The sequence below is a fragment of the Octopus bimaculoides genome, chromosome 23 (genome assembly GCF_001194135.2).
Source record: "Octopus bimaculoides isolate UCB-OBI-ISO-001 chromosome 23, ASM119413v2, whole genome shotgun sequence".
NCBI lineage: Eukaryota > Metazoa > Mollusca > Cephalopoda > Octopoda > Octopodidae > Octopus > Octopus bimaculoides.
The window spans coordinates 22,979,325-23,003,498 of NC_069003.1; the positions used below are offsets into that span (position 1 = coordinate 22,979,325).

The 24,174-nt window shown below is 39.3% G+C and overlaps 1 long non-coding RNA gene across 3 annotated transcripts in view; it reads left to right on the forward strand.

Annotated features, from left to right (window-relative positions):
• LOC128250610 (uncharacterized) overlaps nucleotides 1-24,174 on the forward strand; it is a 199,425-nt gene that overhangs the window by 38,079 nt on the left and 137,172 nt on the right. For 2 of the 3 annotated variants that reach the window (XR_008266638.1, XR_008266637.1), the window contains exons 3-4: nucleotides 6,492-8,875; nucleotides 15,116-15,244. This is a non-coding gene — a long non-coding RNA (uncharacterized LOC128250610). The remainder of the gene's footprint in view (nucleotides 1-6,491; nucleotides 8,876-15,115; nucleotides 15,245-24,174) is intronic. The other variant, XR_008266639.1, reaches the window with a different exon arrangement.

A 24,174-nucleotide genomic window follows, 5' to 3' on the forward strand; every position in this document is an offset into this window, starting at 1 on the left:
ATATATATATATATATAAATATATATATATGTAAATGATATATAAATATATGCATATATACATATATGTACATACCTACATATATATATGTATATATACATGCATATATGGGTAGTTATATACATATACTAGTGAGTGGACAAACGAAAGGGCACTCAACACATTTATTGGGAGTTATATGTATGAATCAAACTGTTTTCTTCCATATATGTGTGTGTGTGTGTGTGTGTGTGTAATATGACACATGCAAGTGCAAACATAGCCATTGAGGAACACGTAAATGTGTGTGTATACATCCATGTTACTTGTTTCAGTCATTTGACTGCGGCTACACACACTCATATATATATATATATATATGTATATATATATATGTGTGTGTGTGTGTGTGTGTGTGTGATTTATATATTATTTCAGGACATATTTTTTCCAGCGTATATACAGAGGAAGGATATATGATTATGTTTATGTCGATATATTTTATATTATCTTTTCTAGCTTTTCTAAATGTCAAGCACCAAAATGTACTGTTTGTATTTTAAAATTTAACGAGCAAAAACTGAAAGGACGTACGCTACATAAAATCAAAATAAGTACATCTAACAACAATAATAATAGTTATAAATTTTGGCGTAAGGCCAGCAATTTTGGAGAGGGATCTGTCAACCCTAGATTGGAATCTTTTTGGTTTTCGTCACTGTTTACAATTATCTATAATTTTTTTTAATGTATCATATAGATACATTTTTGACGATGAATCCGAATTTGTTATTCATTTATTCTAGAAAAATTTTTCAAAAATGTTACAGGTTTTCAAAGTTTGATAGTTTTCAGAATTTTCAGCCAATCAGAAAACAGCGCGTTTGCTGCCGCTTCCATCATCCGGTGGGTATCGGCATGTCAAAACAATCAACTAGCTGCAGTAAACTGAAAAACATGAAAACATTCCCGAGCAAATTAAATATTTAAAAGCTACGAACAAACCAACACTATAAAAAAACACTGATGATAACAATAATAATAATAATAATCCGTTCTAGTACAGGCACATGACCCGAACATTTGTGGGAGGGGAATTGTCGATTATATCGACCCCAGTGCTCGACTAGTACATATTTTATCGACCACAAAGGATGAACTTCAAAGTATACGTCGGCGGAATTTGACGTTAGATTTTGGAACATGAAAACTGCAAAGGTTGTGCCTGTATTAATTGGTGCATTGGGAACTGTGAGTAATGATATAGACAAATGGTTGAAGGGGATTAGAATTGAATGTCCTGTAGAGCTTCTACAGAATGTTTGCCTCTTATGGAGAGGGAAGATCATCAGAAGTGTTTTTAGCATTTGAAAGATTACATTGTGTAACACGATTTTTGTCCTTGGGTTGTTGTTGTTGTTGGCACTCCGTCGCTTACGACGTCGAGGGTTCCAGTTGATCCGATCAACGGAACAGCCTGCTCGTGAGATTAACGTGCAAGTGGCTGAGCACTCCACAGACACGTGTACCCTTAACGTAGTTCTCGGGGATATTCAGCGTGACACAGTGTGACAAGGCTGGCCCTTTGAAATACAGGTACAACAGAAACAGGAAGAAAGAGTGAGAGAAAGTTGTGGCGGAAGAGTACAGCAGGGTTGGCCACCATCCCCTGCCGGAGCCTTGTGGAGCTTTAGGTGTTTTCGCTCAATAAACACTCACAACGCCCGGTCTGGGAATCGAAACCGCGATCCTATGACCGCGAGTCCGCTGCCCTAACCACTGAGCTATTGCGCCTCCACAGTCCTTCTATTTGCTTACCGCTAGAAAATATTAAAAAATGGTTAATATTTCCTTTAAACTTTGCTTTTGTTACATTTATTCGAACCTCAAAAAATCCTTCTCAACACGTGGGTATGATGCTCCCCCACCCCACTACTTCTGCTCATGATCTGAGATCCACAAATTGTCAGCCTCTAAGGGACATGCTCAAGTGGTTAATGTCAAGCAAATCTGAGCAGAATGTTTGCTATAAGGATATTTCTGCTTCAGCAACTCAGCACTGAATCTGTCTGAAATGTAATGGAAAATAGGTCAGTTTCAAAACATTGATGTCCAGATGACAAAAGCAAAATTTGAAGGGAATGGTAGTCATTTCCTTTGATTTCTAGATAGAATCAAATAGGAAATAACACTTACTCACCAATAACAAACAAAAAATAAAATTGTTACCCAGTGTTATTGAAAGCTCATGAGTATCTAAGGTAACAGGTAGTAACGCGCTACCCACATGAATTCTCTCCGGAGTACGAACCTGAGTCAAATTGAATAATAAAATTAAAATAATTATTTCCTCTCAGTATCTTTTCTCAACCTTCTCTCCTCCCCCACCTAAAAAGAAAAAAAAATCATAAATCAAATTAAACAGAGCACCATTGATTTTGGTTCTGTCAATGTAAACGTTTGTTGATGGCTATAATATTCACGTTAATTTTATTAAGCATCTGAATTTCATTGTCTGACAACTCGATGGAATGATTAATCTTCTCAATGGATAAACGTTCGTTTCTCTGGCTACAGATTATTTAATTAAATGTACAAACTTAAATATTGAGATTAGTTTTTGCGAATTATCTCCTACTCACCTCTCTCTCTCTCTCCTCTCCCTCGCTCTCTGTTCACACATACCAACATATATATGTATATATATACATATACATAATGTATCTATGTATGTGTATCTCTTTTATCTTTCATTTCTTTTAGTCACTCGATTGCGGCCATGCAGGAGCACCACCTTGAAGAATTTTTTGTCGAATGTATCGACCTCAGTATTTATTTTTTGAAAGCATGGTACTTACTCTCTCAGTCTCTTTTGCCGAACCGCTAGTTTGCGGGGACATTAATCCTTTCTACTATAGGCACAAGGCCTGAATTTTGTCGGGAGGAGGGGACAGTCGATCATATCAATACTGGTATTGAACTGGTACTTGATTTATCGACTCCGAAAAGATGAAAGGCAAAGTCGTCCTCGGCGGAATTTGAACTCAGAATGTAGCGGCGGACGAAATACCGCTAAACATTTCGCCCTGTGTGCTAACGACTCTGCCAGTTCACCGCCTTCAATTGCGGGGACATTAACACACCAGTAACGGTTGTCAAGCGGTGATGGTGGTGGGAGTCAAACATAGACACAAGGCCACACACACACACACACACACACACACACACATATGCAACGGGCTTCTTTCAGTTTCTGCCTACCAAATCCACTCACAAGGCTTTGTTCGACCCGAGGTAGAAGACACTTACCCAAGGTACCACGCAGTGGGACTGAACCCGGTAGCATGTGTTCTGGAAGTAAGCTTCTTATCACACATACCCACACACACACGCACACACGAACACACACATACACATATATATGGACACACACATACACACATATATACATACATGTATATGTGTATATATACACATATAGACCTACTTAACTACATTATATGCATATATACGTACACACACACACACACACACACACACACACGCACACGCACAAACACACACATATGTATGTGTGTATGTATATATCTATCAGACCGTTTGAAATCTCCACATATTGTGCTGAGGGAAAAGAGAAAAAAATATGATATTGTTGAAGAAATTAACATAACTTAGACTTCAAAAGTTTCATCATTAAATTACGTTGCACTCGGGGAAATTCACCGAGGAAAACTGCTCTCAACCACTTAATGGTTGCGTGTGTGTATGTGTGTGTGTGTGTGTGTGTCTGTGTGTCTGTGTGTGTGTGTGTGTGTGTGTGAACGCGAGCGTGTGTGAATTTAAGTAAGTTGAAGAAAAATTACATAACGCCAATCTTGGATTCATTCGGTTAGTCAAACGTGCGTAGATGTCTGCGAATTGAAAGTGATACACACACACACACACATTAAATTTTAAACGCACTTATACATACATGTAATTTTGGCGTCTTTAAATCCTCGTAACTGAACAGTTTGTTAAAAAAGAATATAAAATCATAAGTGCTGGAATCTATTCTGTTCTATATTTGAAAGATGAGGAACTCATCTTTCTATGGATGGATATGTGTTCTCATCTTGTTTGTTGTTACCACAATGTTTCGGCTGATTTACTCTGCAGCCTTCATCAGGTGTCCTGGTAGAATTTTGAAACCAGCCCCGGGGTCATCATTCCTAAGGTATTGTTTTTCTGATATTATTATTATTATTTATTTATTTATTTATTTAAGGCACTGCCTGGAATTGAAATCGGAATCTTGGGATTAATAGCCTGCGCTCTTAATCATTACGCTATATGCCCGTGGGCAATTATAGAGTGAATTTTAGGGCTTATAAACCTAATAATTTTGTATCCTTCCATAATACCGGTGTCCATATTTTACTCATGTCTGCACTAGGTCTGTTTCGGAGGTTATTGTATCCTAGCATATGTGCTGCGTCTTTTAATATTCGTTCGACTAAAATTCTTCAAGCTGTGCTGCAGTGAAAAATGACTGAAAAGATGCGCGCGCGCGTATGTGTGTGTGTGTGTATTTATACATTTAAGCATTGAAACTCTATTCTCTCCAGCACCGCCGTGAGCAATACATCATTTGCAGGATGTGGAAAACACACCATCAGCATTACCCAAACAACCTCAACATCAGCTTCAAAGCTCATCTAAGGCTAGGGCCACGGGCTATACGTCCTCTACCCACTTCAAGATCACAACACATAAATACACTGCAACACAATTTCATTTCCTCAACAGGCCCTACCCTATTTAACATTGTCCCGAAACAGATCAAAGAGGTAAAGGATCCCATTACCTTTAAACGGAATTTGGACAAATTTCTTAAAGGAATACCGGATAAACCACCTATACCTGGATACAACTCACTCAACAAGAACTCCATACTTGGATGGACCATGATACTACAAAACTTGACTTAAAAAGGATTTAGATAATCCTATCAGGTGGTGCTATTAAGTTAGACATGGCCTGGCCCAATCTTTAGTGGAAACATCTAATTTTATCTAAATTTATATATACATACATACCAACCTTTTTCTTTACTTCTTTTATTTCATTTCTTTTATTTCTTCTGTTACTTTATTCTAATTCTTTTATTTCTTTCGTTACTTTATTCCAATTTTACTAAATCTTATTTATATATGTTTCTAACTTTATTATCCGTATTTTTACTTATATTACTCTCGATTTGACTTCTACTACTTTTATATTTTATTTCTTATTTGATATTGTTTTATCCTTTAACTTTTATTTTATTTATTTTTGATCTTCTCTTTCTATCTTATATACACTAGTTAAATACAATCCAATCTATTTATCATTCACTCTATGCTGAAGTGTGGTACAGTATGGACAGATTTCTGAATACCAAAGAACATTTATGTAAATATAACAATTTAAAGGATAAGCCTATTATAATGGATAATACTAAGTGAACTTTTCCTTTTTCTCTCTCTTTTTCTTTGTGATGTAATCTTGGGACTGAAAATATTTGCGGCTGAAGATAGCTTTAAGCCATCCTTTGTGTCAACAATATATACTGATATAATGAAAGTTTGTGTATAAAGCTTGAAACACGTGTACCGCGATATTCTTTGTGTTCTGTTTTCAATTTGCGTTTAATACATACCTACATACATATATATATGAATATGTATATATGCATACACACACACAGACACATGTGTATATACATATGTAAATGTATAAATATGTGTATGTATATATATGTATATGCTTATCCAACCTGTTTTGATGTGGTCAGTTGTCATGCTTTGAGCCTGTTATCTAATAGTATACAAACATGTTTTGCCACTACCAGTCTTTATGAACGAAGTTACTAAGTTTAATGACATCTTTAGAATCAAAATGCCTTCAACTTTTCTGTAATTTACAGCGTCATTCTGTTATTTACCATTGTGATTGAGATATTGCAGTATGACCCGATTTACATTTCCTAAATATTGATATTTCTGATTAGAAATTTCACTTGTTGAAGTCCTGTTGATTAATCGACATGCCACACCTCGCCTGTTTATTTAGTACGCCTGATGAGTCGAGAGTTGTGTAACATAATGCAGAATTCTATGTATGTTGTGCATACTGCATACCTGACTGTACCATGTTTACGACACAATAAAGACTCCCAACGAAAAAATTGTAGCCATACCCGGTAACCATTACGTCAGCGTTTAGTATTTTTTAAAACCACGATTAAAGTTCCATTCACGGTTATATACACTTGGATACAATTGGAATTTCAGATTACCAAACAACAATGAACTTCCTTCAATCAACGCATTCCATGCTTCGATAAGGGATTACTGAACTGTCTCTTTTAAGTCATTCTAATTGTGACATCATTCACTTTGTTATGCCTTGAACATTTATGGATCCTTTGGGATCAAAACTGTATGTATATACTAAATTTGACGAATTTCTGTGTCTCCTTTTCTTTTTAGGAACAGCTTGATGTATTGGTGAACAGTCAACGGCGTTGGAGAGCATGAAGATTAAAGCTGTAGTTGAGAAAATGTTTACTGACATGGAAGAGTGGAAGCTATCTGAATATTGGAAAAGAGTTACCTGTATCATGATGATTTGTTCCAGGTATAAAAATACCGACATCATGATCACTGCTCAATGCTCTGTGGACACTATAAAGGCTGTAAGAGGTGACAAGGACAACTGCAATCTTGGCCTGCTATCTGGCTATGTATATGCTTATGTATATAAGCTGCTTTAGAATCAAAATTAGAATTTAGAATCAAAATGCCTTTACCTTTTCTTTAATTTATTTACCGTGGAGGCGCAATGGCCCAGTGGTTAGGGCAGGTCCCGGAGCCGTCTTGAAGTCATGGTGTGTAGTGAAGGCGCAATGGCCAGTGGTTAGGGCAGCGGACTCGTGGTCATAGGATCGCGGTTTCGATTCCCAGATCGGGCGTTGTGAGTGTTTATTGAGCGAAAACACCTAAAGCTCCACGAGGCTCCGGCAGGGGATGGTGGCGAACCCTGCTGTACTCTTTCACCACAACTTTCTCTCACTCTTACTTCTTGTTTCTGTTGTACCTGTAATTCAAAGGGTCAGCCTTGTCACACTGTGTCACGCTGAATATTCCCCGAGAACTACGTTAAGGGTACACGTGTCTGTGGAGTGCTCAGCCACTTGCACGTTAATTTCACGAGCAGGCTGTTCCGTTGATCGGATCAACTGGAACCCTCGTCGTCGTAACCGACGGAGTGCCAGAAGAAGACGAATGTATGTGTGTGTATGTATGTATATATGTATATTTACGTATGTATGTATTTATGTACATACGTGTGCATATATGTATGTATGTATGTATGTATGTATGTATGTATGTATGTATGTATGTATGTGTGCACGTATGTATGTATGTATGTACATGATTCTCGTACTCAGAGACTCGAACCACACGTACCCTTCTAACCGATTTCCTCAGTTCAATAAACATCTCTCAAATCTTACTCTTCCTCATCAGACGTCATCACACCTTTCGCTTTCGATCAAGTTGCTCGGCTGCTTCCTTCCGCTTGTCTGACATCTTCGGCGCACAACCAACTATGCCGCAGGCATAAAGGAAAATAACTCAACCGGTGTTATAACTTTGACAGAATATTTCTGCTTTGGGATACTGGTACTCGTCCCACGCTGATATATTAGGTAGATCTAACCTAATACATTTTACATCTCCAGGAAATGTCATTATTGGCAACTTCGACGAAACTAAATAAATAGGATAGTTCTATCAAGTAACTTGATGTATCTTTGGAAGTGTTTGGACTTGGCATTATATTGACAGATTCACAACAATAACTTACAATAGGCCATCACCTTTCCCATCCCCGGTTTTACGGCTAGCGTAAAATCGTTATTATCACTAAACTATGTCTACCAAAGTTATTTTTCTTTCATAAACAGAGCAGCTGTTATTAAGGAGAGAGAGAAAGAGAGGAGACAGTACTGAGATACTAAACAGTTGTAAAGGAACGACACTCTAACAAGGTTTGCTGGTTCCTACAATGTTGAACGGCTGAGCGAACCTATTTCTACGACGACGACGACGACCACCAGCACCACTTCTACTACTACTACTACTACTACTACTACTACAACTACTGCTAATACCACCACGACCACCTCTACTACTACCATTACTACTACTACCACTACTACTACAACTACTACTATTGCTGCTGCTGCTACTACTACTACTACTACTACTACCACCACCACCACCACCACATTACTGCTGCTGCTATTACTACTACTACCACCTCTACTACTACTACTACTACTACTACTACTACATTACTACTACTACATTACTACTATTACTACTACCATTACTACTACCACTACTACTACTACTACTACTATTGCTGCTGCTGCTACTACTACTACTACCACCACAACCACCACCACCACCACCACATTACTGCTGCTGCTATTACTACTACTACCATCTCTACTACTACTACTACTACCACCTCTACTACTACTACTACTACCACCTCTACTACTACTACCTTACTCCTCCTCCTCTTACTACTACTACTACTTATGACTATACCGTCATTAACCTGGCCTCCATCTCACAATAACCATCTCTATCGTCTCTGCAATTGTTACCCCAGTCATTATTCTTGACGCTGACACTTATACCACAACACCACATCACCCCTCCCTATCACCACCACCGCCGCCACCACGAAGATGTTTTAAGTAATAACAAAAATTAATGGAAGTGAAGCAAACTGTGCAAAAAAAAAAAGGGGGCTGTGTGCAAGTTGCTTACCTCTGTCGTTGTTGGACCTGTTTTTGGTGAGTGGAACGTTTTGTTCAAAATTGGGTAATCTTCAAGTTTAGGGGGATAAAAAAAATAAATAAAAATATTCAAGGGAAATAACTGAACGACTTACCAGTATTATCCGTTTTCTTCTAGCTGTTTATAAATAAATCACACCCTAACCCTAACCCTAACGTCAATCAAATCACGTATGTGATTTATTTATAAACAGAGATGTACGGAGAATACTGGTATGACGTTCAGTTACTTCCCTTGAATATTTTTATTTTCTTTTTTATCCCCCTAAACTTGAAGATTACCCAAAATTAGATTGTTGTTGTTGAAATTATTGTTAACGTGTCGAACATTTTCGAATTGTCGAAAATTGTTAAATTGTTGAACTGTTGACATCATTTGTGCCTTTTCCCGGTGACGAGAGAAAGGAATTATCTGTGTAAAGCCATTTTGGCATCATTGTGTGCTAAAAATTGAACATTTTAAAGCCGTTGTAGGCTTATCGTTGCGCCCCCACCCAGTGGGGGTGGGATCTGAACTGTTGTTTGTTTTTGAACTGGTATCCTCGTTGAGAGGAAGTAACACAATATAGGTTTCCCGTCTTTAATGTGTTCTATGTCGTAGGCTTATTATTTGAACTATATTCCTATTAAGAGGAGGGGAAGAAAAAAAAAACAGATTATAGGTTTCCCGTTTTCAAAAAATAAGCTTGTGGTAGGATTTGAACTGGTATCCTCTTTAAGAGGAAAAAACAAAAAAATATAGGTTTCCTGTCTTTAATGTGTTCTGTGCTGTGTGGGAAATTGAACTTAAGCCACTGTATTTGAACTATTGTCCTCATTAAGAGGAAAAAGTAAACAAAAACAAAAAAAACAACAGGTTATAGGTTTCCCGTTTTAGAAAAAGTAAGCGCATTACAGGCTCTACTACTACTACTACTACTACACACCACCCAGCGTGGGGTAGGATTTGAACTGGTATCCCGTTTGTAGGGGAAAGAATTGAAAAGTTTTGCATGTAAGAATTAATTTCGACCGAGTATGTCGGTCGAAATAATTCATTAAGCAAAGCCGCTGGATGAGCCAGCAAAGACGTTTTCGGCAGTAGCCGCTGTATCACGTGAAAACGTGATGATAGAAACGGAGAAGCTCTCCGAGCTTTTTGAAAGAATGAAAGAGGAGGGTGGGGATATAAAGATCTCACCCTCCCCTAGTGTTGAAAATATGAAGAGAAGGACAGTCGATTACAAAACGTACTGTCCTACATAGAAACAATTCAAGGGATCTTTTTTAAAACGGGGGCCACATTTTTCATTAACGAAACACTTTGAAACTTGGAACACTGGTAGAATGTGTCATATAAAACATCTTTTTCTCTTAGTCTTCTTAAAAAAAAAAGAAATCCATAAATTATTCCATGTTAAAGTTGTCGTATTTCTGTAATTTCAACCAATCACTGACGTCCATTCAGCCGATACACATTAAGTGCCGACTACATAAACAAACGATTCTGAAACAATTAACCCTAACTCTAACCCTAACCCTAGGGTTAGGCTTAGGGTTAGGGTTAAAGCAAATTTAAAATGAAAAAATCAAATAAAACGAAGAATCGTTTGTTTATGTTGTCGGCACTTAATGTATATCGGCTGAGTGGACGTCAGTGATTGGTTGAAATTATCGAAATAAGACAATTTTTTACATGAAATAAATTAGAATACAAAAATATTTTTCTGTTCTATAACACAAAATAGATAAGTATACGAAGTTTGAAAGTCTTTCGGTACCAAAAACACTACGTAAAACATTAATGAAAAATGTGGCCCCCGTTTTAAAAAAGATCCAATTCAAGCACTTCGAAACGTGCGAAATAGAAAAATGCCTCGCCCCTATATGGAAAGACGTAAAGTACATAGTGAGGGGTCGGGCATATGGAACAATAGAGGCCAGATTTGAGACGGCCAAAAAAACCCAAGAGCACTCTGTGAGTTCCCTAAAAACGACGGCAATGCTGGCAATAGGAGTTCCAACGCGGATTTTTATAGCGGGTTAGTGGGATTTAGGTCCGAAGCCGCCTTGGGGGACACCCTGGGCTACGAGGAAAATCAGTTGACCAACCTGTTCAGGAGAACTTTCGGGCCGGGGTATCTGGACAATTACCAGAAATCCCTGGCTTGGCAGTGCTTCCATGCGGCTTTACCTGTTCGTGATAAACTGTCAAGGTACGGAAGTGCCGTATTCGACATGTACGAAGTGCGAGCGGGACAGGGAAACTGTCTTGCACGCATTTGTGGAATGTCCGGAATTAACGAGATTGATAGTTTTCGGAGAACAACTGTTGTCATCGATGGGAAGAGTACAGCTATCAGCTGAATCTATCATCGAGATTATGCCGCCTCCTTCTCTCAACAGGGAAAGGAAGGCTTGCTTGTCCTGCGTAGTAGCCATACTAAAAGAAACAGTATGGAAGACGCGTGTAAGAGGCATAGTGACGGATACCTTTGTATCTGGCCAGGGGTTGGTTAACTTTTTTTGTTACCACCTCAGTAGTGAGACCAGGCTGGAGAAGAGGTACTTGTCACGAGACAGATTCATGAGAAGATGGAAGACTGTGGCGAGGAAGCTGGGAGTGTTTCGCACCAGGTAAGTGGAAGCAAAAAACAAAGGAAAGAAAAACCAAGGGGTCTACCCTGGTGGTCGGATGCCTATCCTTCAGGAAAGCCATTACAAATTGCATCTGTAATGAGCAATGCTTTAATCAAACATTATAAATATAATCAAATTATTATTGTATTTTTAAATCGTTGATTTTTTAATCGCTACAGCTACTTCACCCCTTTTATGTTTGTCTGTCCTTGTTCGTCCTCTCTTTGTAATGCTTTTATGGCAAATATTTAAGAAATAAAGTAGCTTGCTTACCAACCACATTGTTCCGGGTTCAGTCCCACTGCGTGGCACCTTGAACAAATGTCTTCTACTATAGCCTCGGGCCGACCAAAGCCTTGTGAGTGGATTTGGTAGACGGAGACACAAAGAAGCCCGTCGTATATTTGTATTTATATATGTGTGTATGTGTGTGTATATGTTTGTGTGTCTGTGTTTGTCCCCCCAACATCGCTTGACAACCGATGCTGGTGTGTTTACGTCCCCGTGACTTAGCGGTTCGGCAAATAAGACCGATAGAAGAAGTACTAGGCTTAGAAAGAATAAGTCCTGGGGTCGATTTGCTCGACTAACGGCAGTGCTCCAGCATGGCCATAGTCAAATGACTGAAACAAGTAAAAGAGTAACTGTTATTAAGTTATTTAATGTTTTAATAATCACTGGTTACAAAGCGCTGAACTGGCGGAATCGTTGGTGCACAGGGCAAAATGCTTAGCAGTATTTCGTCTGTCTTTACGTTCTGAGTTCAAATTCCGCCGAGGTCGACTTTGCTTTTCATCCTTTTGGGGTCGATAAAATAAGTACCAGTTGAATACTGGAGTCGACATAATCGACTAACTCTTTCATCCGAAATTGCTGGCCTTGTGCCAAAATTTGAAACCAATAATCACTAATTACAGAGTTATTTAACACGGAGTGGAGCGTACAATTTCCAGCAAGTCAGAACGCCTTATGGTCCCAGCAAGTAAAATGGAAAAGGCGTTGGAACAGCCACTTCGACTCACAGGGCTCGCACTTGCGGATAGCCATCTTTACCCCGATAGCGGTGAGCAGGGATATGGTCCAGGGGGCCAAGAACGCCGAAGGTCTCCGCTGCCACAGGCTCGATCATGAACCTGTACAAAGAATATCATCAACGTTATCGCAACCACCACCATCGTGTTACTATTAACAACAAACAAAAATATAACAACGAGGAAAAGAGGAATGAGGAAACCCTTCTATGGTTGCACGACCTGCTAGTAAATAGAGCCTAATTCATCTCAAATGACACCCTGCTATCTTAAAGAGAGAGAGGGAGAGTGTGTGTGTGTGTGTGTGTGTGTAATTTTAATAATATTCCTGGAGTATATTTTGCTGAAAATACGATGGGCTTTTACTGCTGGAACGCTTTCGCCTTGGTGTAACCTACGGCTAAACGACTGAAGCAATAGCAATCACAATGGCGAAGACAATAGCAACGACATTCACAATAGCAGCAACAACAAAAGTAAAAATAGCATCAGCAACAACACCACCACCAACAACAACAATAACAACAGCAACACTACTACCACCACCAACAGCAACAGCGACGACACGACGAACTCTTAGTGTTCTCGTGAAGTCCCAATCGGTCACAGTAAAGGGGATTGCAATATAATTTAAAATACCAAAAGCGTTGCAACTGCAGTTATAGAATATTGTAAATGAGTTCGTCTGTTATTCTCAGTCAAAAAGCAATTAATATACGAATGTTCATTATAAAAGCGGGACGCCGTGTTTATTCTTAGTTGAAATCACTTTACATTTTTTGGCGTCTTTAAAATTGATTTCAAATTTTGGCACAAGGCCAGCAATTACGGGGCCGTGGGTAAGTCGATTACATCAACCCCCAGACCTCAACTGATATCTATTTTATTGACTCCAAGAGGATGAAAGGTAAAGACGTATCCCGAGAGGATAAAAGGTTGAGTCGACCTCGGCAGAATTTGAATTCAGAACGTAAAAACGGACGAAATGTCGCCAAGCATTTTACCCAACATGCTAACGATTGTGCCAGCTCACAGCCATGTTATGCCTTTAATATTCATGTGAAAAGTTCGTTAGCACGCCGGGGAAAAATGTTTAGAAGCATTTCGTCCGTCTTTACGGTCTGTGTTCAAATTCTGCCGAGATCGACTCTACCTTTTATCCTTTCGGGGTACGTAAGAACCAGTTGAGCATTGGGATCGATGTAATCGACTGGTCCCTTCTCCCAAATTTTTAGACCTTGCGCCTTTAGTAGAAAGGATTATTATAATTATTATCAAGGCGGCCAGCTGGCAGAATCGTTAGCACGCCGGTCAAAATGTCCAGCGGCATCTCGTCCGTCTTCGAGTCCCGAGTTCAAATTCAGCCGAGATCTACTCTGCCTTTCATCTTTTCGGAGTCGATGAAATAAGAACCAGTTGAGCACTGGGATCGATGTAATAGAATTACCCTCTCTCTCGAATTTGCTGGCCTTGTTCCAAAATCTGGAACCAATATTCATGTAAAAAAAGTGTCAATTGCACAAACTTTCTATTTTCCACAAATAGTTTTGTGGTTTAGAAATTCACTTCGTAGCCAAATGGTTCCAGTTTCAATATCGTACGCAACACCTTGTTTCTTCTTGTAGCCTTTTGCTTAACTAGTACTCGGTGAATGTTATATATCACGTGTGTCCATCAGTAAAAGTAACATATATATCGATAAAAGAAATACGATTAATTATATGACTGTAGGGAAACACTTAAGAATCTTGTAAATACAATTAGTTCTCTATCTAGCTATCTATCTTATTTCTTTATTGCCCACAAGGGGCTAAACATAGAGGGGACAAACAAGGACAGACAAAGGGATTAAATCGATTATACCGACCCCAGTGCGTAACTGGTACTTATTTTATCGACCCCGAAAGGATGAAAGGCAAAGTCGACCTCGGCGGAATTTGAACTCAGAACGTAGCGGCAGATGAAATACCGCTAAACGTTTCACTCGGCGTGCTAACCTTTCTGCCAGCTCGCCGCCTTGTCTGTCTGTCTGTCTGTCTGTGTCTTTTTGTGAGTGTGTGTGTGTGTGTGTGTGTGCTGAAAAGCAAAGGAGATAACTCCAATAATATCAGTTAATATAACTTTTGGACAACAAAAATGGGTCAAGATGTACCGTGAAGGAAGTGCTACAGCATGGACGCAACTAAATGACTGAAACAAGTAGAAAAGAAAAAGAATAGCTTTGCTTAAACTGCCGAAAAAAAAAAAAATAATCACTTAAGAAGTTTTAAGGGTGAACCATACGGAGAAGGGAAGATAGAAACTTCTGAGTTGTAAAACTCATTGAATTATCGATTCGCCGCTTTATTTATACCAGTATTGATTTTTCAGAAAGCCACAGTATCCCCACATACAATCTTACTTTTTCTCCATATGCAATTTATGTTCGACAGAGCTAAAACATTAATATAATTAACCTCAAGAAGCAAATCTAACAAAACTGACACCCCTACCCCACCAAAAAAAAAAAGAAAAATGTAGTAAAATAAAGGAAAAAATGGTCGAAGCATCGCAATTACGTTCCATGATAACTCATCTTGCTTTCCAGGTGAATGTGCAAACTTGATAACCATAAAGCTAGACACGTTGTTTGTAACAAACGACACGATACAGGACACACAGCGATCGGATAATCCTTGAGCAGAGACCAATTAAAAATGTTATGCAAGAACAACAGGTAAGATCTTGCTCTCGTAGTGGCTGCTGTTTTTATTGTACTTAATGTTATTAATTGGACAGAAGGGAGGGGGCTGGGTGGGCGGTGAGTAGAAAAGGGGGTGAGTTGAGTTAGAGTTAAGAGTGAAATAGATGATTAACTCGCATCTAGTTCGCTTTCTTATCCACCTTTATTTGTAGCAAACATCATAGTATCGGCAAATTTTTACAAAAAAAAAAATATATATCTATATATATCTATATATTCTGCATCATTTCAGGTAAGTCTATCTATCTATCTATCTATCTATCTATCTATCTATCTATCTATGTATCTACCTATCTGTCTGTCTGTCTACCTATCTGTTTGTTTGTCTACCTATCTGTCTGTCTGTCTATTTTCGTCTGATACCCGTTGGTTTCTCAGTCTTTCAATAGATTCTCTCATCTTAACCTGTATCTATGTTATCGTAACCATTTTTTCTAATTGATTCCCAGTATAGTACTTTTGAGTAAGGGCTCTAGAATATTATACCCGATTCACTGCAGTCCATATGAGGCTATAGTTTAGTTACACTGATCCACATATTAATATGATGCAGCCACATTCATTTGCTGTAGTTCACAGTACGTTATAAAACATATATGATGACATTACAGTTATAAAACATATATGATGACTCTCGAGTATGCATTGAACAAGCGGAACAATAACTAGTTTCTCGAAAAAATCAAAACGAAAATGTTTTCTAGCAAGGAAAACAGGAAAGATTAAGAAGAGAGAACAATATAGGTAACTATCAAGTGAAAAAGAAGAGAATATAACTGGTATATGTGTAATAAAAGCCAGAATTTAAACGCAACAAATTAGACTTTATAAAACATTTAGTACGGGGCTCTGTAGTCTATAACAACGCCGGTGATAGGTAAACAGAAGCAGATTCGAGATGTTTGAATTGTCACAAAAAAGGAAGGACGAAAAGAAATGCATGTTAGCAACATTAGTAATTTCTCTCTATATGTACCATTAATAGTGGAGGCGCAATGGCCCAGTGGTTAGGGCAGACCGGGCGTTGTGAGTGTTTATTGAGCGAAAACGCCTAAAGCTCCACGAGGCTCCAGCAGGGGATGGTGGTGAACCCTGCTGTACTCTTTCACCACAACTTTCTCTCACTCTTACTTCCTGTTTGTGTTGTGCCTGTAATTCAAAGATTCAGCCTTGTCACATTGTGTCACGCTGAATATCCCCGAGAACTACGTTAAGGGTACACGTGTCTGTGGAGGGCTCAGCTACTTGCACGTTAATTTCACGAGCATGCTGTTCCGTTGATCGGATCAACTGGAACCCTCGACGTCGTAAGAATTTTAGTTTCAAAAATAATTTATATTACTGTTCTTTCTATCATCTGTAGGATGTAAGTCATAGCCAAATGGTAGTTGAAATTATAGTTAATGTATACACCCTAGGAAAGTAGAGGTGTATTACTACCCATTTCTAGCGAGTAGGAAAGAAACCCCGCGTTCTCATAATTCTTTTCTACTCTATGCACAAGGCCCGAAATTTTTGGTGAGGGGGCCAGTCGATTAGATCGACGCCAGTATGAAACTGGTACTTAATTTATCGACCCCGAAAGGATGAAAGGCAAAGTCGACCTCGGCGGAATTTGAACTCAGAACATAAAGACAATGAAATACTGCTAAGCATTTCGCCCGGCGTGGTAATGATTCTCCCAGCTCATCGCTTTTTCGCGTTCTCATAATTGTTGGTGATATTAATGTTAATGTTAAGGTGGCGAGCTGGCAGAATGGTTAGCACGCCGGGAAAATTGCTTAGCGGCATTTCGTCTGCCTTCACGATCTGAGTTCAAATTCCATCGAGTTCAAACTTGCCTTTCATCCTTTTGGGGTCAATAAAATAAGTACCAGTTGAATACTGAGGTCGATATAATTGACTATCCCTCTCCAAATTTCAGGCTTGTGCCTATAATAGAAAGGATATTAATATTAATGTTTGAAGAAGGGCGCGGGCTGGAAGAATGTTTAGCGCGCCTGGCAAAATGCTTAGCGGCATTTCGTCCGTCTTCACGTTCTGAGTTCAAATTCCGCCTAGGTCGACTTTACCTTTCATCCTTTCAGGGTCGATAAATCAAGTACCAGTAAAACACTGGGGTGATGTAATCGACTAACCCTTTCCCCAAAAGTGCTGGCTTCGTACCAAAAATTTGATACCAATATTAATTTTATATATAAGGCGGTGAGCTGGCAGAAACATTAGCACGCCGGGCAAAATACTTAGTAAGGTCGACTTTGCCTTTCATCCTTTCAGAGTCGATAAAATAAGTACCAGTTGAGCACCGGAGTCGAGGTAATCGACTTACTCCTCCCCCGAAATTGCTGGCCTTGTGACAAAATTTGAAACCAATATTAATATTTGATGCTATTGTGGTTATTGTTATGATCTTTATCGCTGGTTATTTAATTTTTAAAATCATTATTGCCATTTCACTTCTCGGAGCTCTCCATTTCACTTGCGCCGGCAATTTCCGTAAGAGCGGACAGCAACCTTTTGTCAGGGGTTCCATAGGGTCTTCTTTCACGATACTTAACATCCAAGAACCAATCTCAAAATCTTCGCTGTCCCCAATAAAGCAATTTTCTGAGCATGTTCTACCCTCATATCAATCCAATTTCTCCAACAAATTTCTCAAACCTGGTTGTTATTAATGCTCCCGATGCTCCTACAGCTACTGAGACGACAATTACTTTCTTCATTGCCCACATTCGTGCAATCTCATCTTTTAGTGGATTGTCCGTCTCAATCTTTTCCGGTTCTTCATCATCCATTCGTACATCCCAGACATGGCAATATCTATGATCTTGGTTTCCTTCATCATTTATCAACTACAACATTGTCATGTCTCCGAGCATAAATCACCGAATCACACTGGATTATAAAATCCCACAAGATCTTATACTCCAAATTCTCGGTGACATCTTCTGGTTATGCTCGTACCATTTCAAAGTCCTTCATTATTATCATTATTATTGAGTGAGAGAGCAACGCATGTCATAAAATGACACTGAAGTACAAATATACGAAGCCCAGTATACCCATCATAAATACCCGTCTAATAAGGGTACACCAGACACATGCATCACAACCATATGTGTGTGACGTGGTGATCTCATATCAAGATAAACAGCGCATGACCTTGCAGGTGGGGCACTGATAGTATTTTCTTCTGGCCTAGTAGCCCATCCCGTTTAAAAGGTCCCCGATTAAGGGGACATACCAAATTTCGAACCCGTTGAAAGAACGCGAGATACCGAAATATTGTGTTCAGCAAATTTAATTATTGAACTCTTCTTCTTTATTTACATATTCCCTCCAGAGGAGTCATAACTGTCCTATATTGTCTATTATTATTATTATTATTATTATTAAGGCGGTGAGCTGGCTGAATATTTAGCAGTATTTCATCCGTCTTCCCGTTCTGAGGTTCAAATTCCATCGAGGGCCACTTTGCTTTTCATTCTTTCGAGGTCGATAAAATAAGTATCACTTGAGGACTGGGGTCGATCTAATCGACCTATACCTTCCTCGAAATTCCTGGCCTTGAGCCAAAACTTGAAAGCGTTATTATTAGTATTAGGGTGGCGAGCTGGCAGAATCGCTAGCATGCCGGCCAAAATACTTAGCGGCATTTCGTCTGTCTTTATGTTCTGATTTCAAATTCCACCGAGGTCGAATTTGACTTTCATCTTTTCGGGATCAATAGATTAAGTACCAAATGAAATAACGGCCGACATACAACAGATCGCGCGGTCCAAGCATTATATAGGCATTTCAGTGTTCTTTAAGAATGAAGCCCTGGTCGGAAAACACTCCATGGTTCCCTGTCGGAGTGATAAGTATTTTCTACAGCCATCAAATTTGGAAAGGACGGTGAGAGTTAAGATCTCAGGGATCTGACCAGAGATGAATATCTGGTGGATTTTATCATGCATCGTCCTAGAAGGAAGTAGCAGCCTCCTGGAGGTAGAACAAACCCGTCGTGGAAAATGTCTTGGATTTGTGTGGAGGTGCTACTCCAAATCAAACCTGACAACACCCACAAGATCCCAGATCTTATTCTGTGTGGGGATACAAGCCATTTGAGAGCTTTCTGCCCTCAGCAGAAGACAGAGAACCACAGGACCTCCTTACTGCTAACATCAGGCCCCTCAAAATCAGAACAACAAAACCAACAGCCAACAGCATCGGTAGCGGCACCAATCCCGGCGGTAAGATCAACATCAACAACAGGGACAGCAAAACCAGCAATAGCTGGAGCAACAGCAACAACAGCAGCACCAACAACACCACCACCACCTTCGATTGCAGAAAGAAAAACAACGGACTCCAGAAAGCCCCAGAGACTTTCCGAACAAAGCTCTTCCCCGATGGGCCCGGATGGCGTAGGTGCAACGTGGCAACAAAGCCTCAGTTCAGTCTTTGACGGGCCGGACAGGCTCTTGCTATTCGAACCAAAGAGATATGTGCGGATGCTCAGTGTCATTTTGCTGAACTATATAGGGCACGCGGTGATTCGAAGATGAGGATGAATTTCACCTCCTACCTCGGCGGCCTGGTGTGGCTTTCGGCTAAGGATGCGGAATTTTGCGAAATGCTAATAGCCGACGACATACGGGACGCGATGACTAGCTGCGCAAGCGAGAAGTCACCAGGGCTGGATCACCTGCCTTTCGTGCTTTATATTCATGCGTCAAACTTGTTCGGCGCTTCCTTGGCAGAGGCCAACTGCAACTTGTAACAGAACGGGAGAATTAGCAGTTTTGTGATCAGAAGTGTAGTGTTACTGTTGAGAAAGGGCCCGAACAAGAAGAAATATATCGATAATTTTAGGCATGTAACACTGCTAAATACAGATTCAAAAATTTTGGCTAAGATGTTAGCAAAGTGGTTGGCGTTTGTCGTTGATAGACAGGTCGGTGATGTGCAAACATACGCTATCTCAAAAAGATCTATCCGCGACAACCTCCACTTCAAGCGTTTCATCATAGAGAGAATAGGTAAGGAATCTGGGATAGATGGGGCCCTGATTAATATGGATCAAGTAAAAGCCTTCGATAGGGTTGACCATCAATACTTGGTGGCTTTTCTCACAGCGGCAGGTCTCGTTTTCAGCGGCTGATCACTGCAACGTGGTCAAAGTAAATGGCAACCTATCGGAATCGTTTAGTATCGCACATTCGATCAAGGATGCCCAGTTTTTCCCCTTCTGTACTTGCTGGTTCTCGCACTATGGAAACTGGATCTTTCGTGGGTCATCCTGTGTGAACGAAGATGCAGAAGAATCGTGCCAGCTTATGCGGACGACGCCACCATAATAGTGTCGGACATCTTGGAAATCGAGCGACACTACTCTAAGGGAACACGAGGCGGTGATAGGAGCAAAGATTAACGAGGAGAAGTCGGTGGGCATGTAGCAAGGCATTTGGAAAGACTAGTCCGTACCACATGGCAGAGTCGTGGTGCGCTGAACGGAAGGTTAGGTTAAATTGCTTGGAGTCTGCTTTGGTCCTGATATCCGGGTGGACATGAACAGATGGAAGTGACGCGGGGAGTAGAGTGGGTAGTCTCATCCAGTAATGGGTCGAGAGGAAGCTGACCCAGTAAGGTCGGGCAGAAGTGGAGAATGCGTACATCGCTTCCGTTATCTAATATTGCCTGACAGTCGTCCCATAATCTGCTTCGTAGCTGATCAAGTTGGTACGCTTACTTTTCTGATTTCTGTGGAACGGACTGGTTCCACTCATCAGCTGTCAGCAGCCGCTGCGTGCTGGACTGGGCGTGCTGTGGCTAATGATATGCAGACATGCGTTGAGGCGTCTTTCATGTACAACTTTTTAACCCAGTTGAACCCTTTGGTCTCATCATCTTTTGAAATGATTGACTTCTTTCATGCATCTCTTCATTCATGTCCAAGGTTCTTTTCAAAACTGCACTTGGTCGAAATGTTGAATGAGTATTCTGTAAAATCATTCTGTGAATAAAGAACCTTTAGTTTTTGATACACGAATTTCTCACTCTAAATTTAGTTTACGTCACTTCCGGAATTCAGCAGCAACAAATAACTCAGACTCTGTCTCTATAGGTAGTCTATGGAAAACTAGATTAAAGTCATTCATGGCATTCCCTCCTATGGTTTGTTTGGTTCTTCCAGTTTAGCGATACCTTGGTGATTAGAATACGTGACTTAGAATACATGATTAGAATTCGCAATCCTTGTTGTAAAATCATTTAAAACACTTCCTATAAAAAGGCATCAAAATGAAACATCCTCAGAAGAGACTTCCTACATCTGTAAGTCAAAGTTGTTAAATAACAGAATGGCAACATTGGGAGAGCGTTGAGCAAATTAAATATAAATTTTCTCCAGATTAACTTTGTTATTCATCAATCCGGAGTCCATATAATAAGTGTGATTTAAATATACATATTTTCTCGCAATTGATTTATAGGATCAAAGGTAGAAATTATGTTTATTTTAATCGATAAAATATATCTGTTTTATCTAGAATCTTTATGAAACTACTACTATTATTTATCCTCCCCTGCTATTGTGGTAACTGTTAACCTAGCAGGCATTTGCTTATGCTGTGTATATTCAGTGCGTACAAGCACTGTATGAGTGTGTGCTTTCTTCAGACATGCCGCCTTAACCAGCTTATATTCAAAGCTGGTTTTTATTATCTTTTGCCGATAGACAACTTATCACCATGGAGATAATCCATGTTATCACAACATATATTCCCAGTTTTGTATATGCCTCCTCCTTACTCCTAGGTTACAGCTGTTTTATGAAGTACTTAGACCGATTTCCTGTCCAGTTGATGGTTCTTTGTAAACAAAAATTATTAAAACCAGATAATACAATATATTTAATTACTTGCTCATAGTATTATATTTTTCTATTTACGTGGTTGTAAAACTACTTAAGAAATTCGAATAAACTGGCAACAAAACGGTATATAAGCTGAATACAGAAAACCTTGATCGTAAAATTTTTAAAAGTATATTCCATATTTTTTCTTCATTAATTTTGCTTTCGTTCTGTTATAGTTGTTGTTAGATGATAATGATTGACAATAACACTAATGTGTTCATATTGATATCAAATTTTCGCACAAGGCGCAAGAGTGGCTGTGTGGTAAGTAGCTTGCTTACCAACCACATGGTTCTGGGTTTATTCCTACTGCGTGGCACCTTGGGCAAGTGTCTTCTACTATAGCCTAGGGCCGACCAAAGCCTTGTGAGTGGATTTGGTAGACGGAAACTGAAAAGAAGGCCGTTGTATATATGTGTGTGTGTGTATATATATATATATATATATATATATATATATGCATGTGTGTATATGTTTGTGTGTCTGTGTTTGTCCCCCCAGCATCGCTTGAAAACCGATGCTGGTGTGTTTACGTCCCTGTATACTTAGCGGTTCGGCTAAAGAGACCGATAGAATAAGTACTAAGCTTACACAAAATAAGTCCTGGGGTCGATTTGCTCGAACAAAGGCGGTGCTCCAGCATGGCCGCAGTCAAATGACTGAAACAAGTAAAAAGTATATATATATACATATATATATATATATATATGTGTGTATGTATGTATGTATGTATGTAAGGGTGTTTGTTATGGCTGGTTAGAGAGTGACAATTGGTTTCGCAACTATAGGCGACTCTGTATAGGCTGTATAGGCGACTCTCCAGACTCAACTACCCGGAGGCACATAACCATAGCTATTTAAGTCTCCCATACAGCACGAGTCTCCCGTACAGCACGAGTCCCCCATACAGCAAAGCTCTTTATAGGTGCAAAGCCAATGGCCACTCTATAACCGGCCGTAACAAATAACCTTCCAAATAAAATATACTAATGCTCTAATGCTTTAGAGTGCGCTTATTTTTCGGATACACGAACTACTGACCGACACACACACACACACACACACACACACACACACACACACACACACACACAAGAATATACATATGTGTATGTGAGTGTGTGCGTGTGTGTATGTGTCTGTATGTAGTGTCTATTATTCTCATGCGTTAGGTAATTGTTTGATCTTTGATGATGAGAAATTTCTATCAACAGATAATCAACCAAAGCTACTTCAAAGGTGGAGATGTGAATTGTAATTGTGGTTTTCATAAACTATCGAAACACATTTGGTACACCAGAGGTTATTCAGCACGTAAGCTTGCTTCCACACATGCACGGAGATATATTTATCTTTTCCTGGCTAATTTTGATTTCCCGAAGATGATTGAGCCGGATGTTTTAGGAATATGTTAAGAGAGTCAAGAAATGAGTATTGGGAAAAAAATGTTAAACTGTTGTTATTTATTTCTGTCTCGGTCATGTATGTATATTATCGTGTATGTATATTGCATAGTAGGTAGTCTTGTACCTAATTTACTAAAAGTATATTTACAGTATTCTGCGATGCAATCACTTATTATTTCTAACAAAGCTTTTTGATATTTACATTCTGTCACAATTCTGCGACTTGTAATCCTTAATGTCAATGTCGGTTCTCAAAAAAAAAAAAAATTCTTCCTACAATGACGATTATTTAATTGACGATAATGTAATCGAAAATAAGGTAACTGAGGCTGACGATGACGTATTTGAGGCAGACGTTGACGAATTTGATTGGAGAACCCTGTATATCATTAGTTAATTTTCACTGAGAGTGTTCAATGATTTTGATTCTATCAAGCTTGTTAAAAAAGGGATCAATAAGGCTTGTTGCATTTGTTATCCCCAAGCTCTGCCTGAAAAATCTAGTATCTGCTGATTAAACTACATAATATTTCATATATATGAATGTGTATATATATTTATATAAAGGGCATTATTACAGAAAATAATAACGCCAC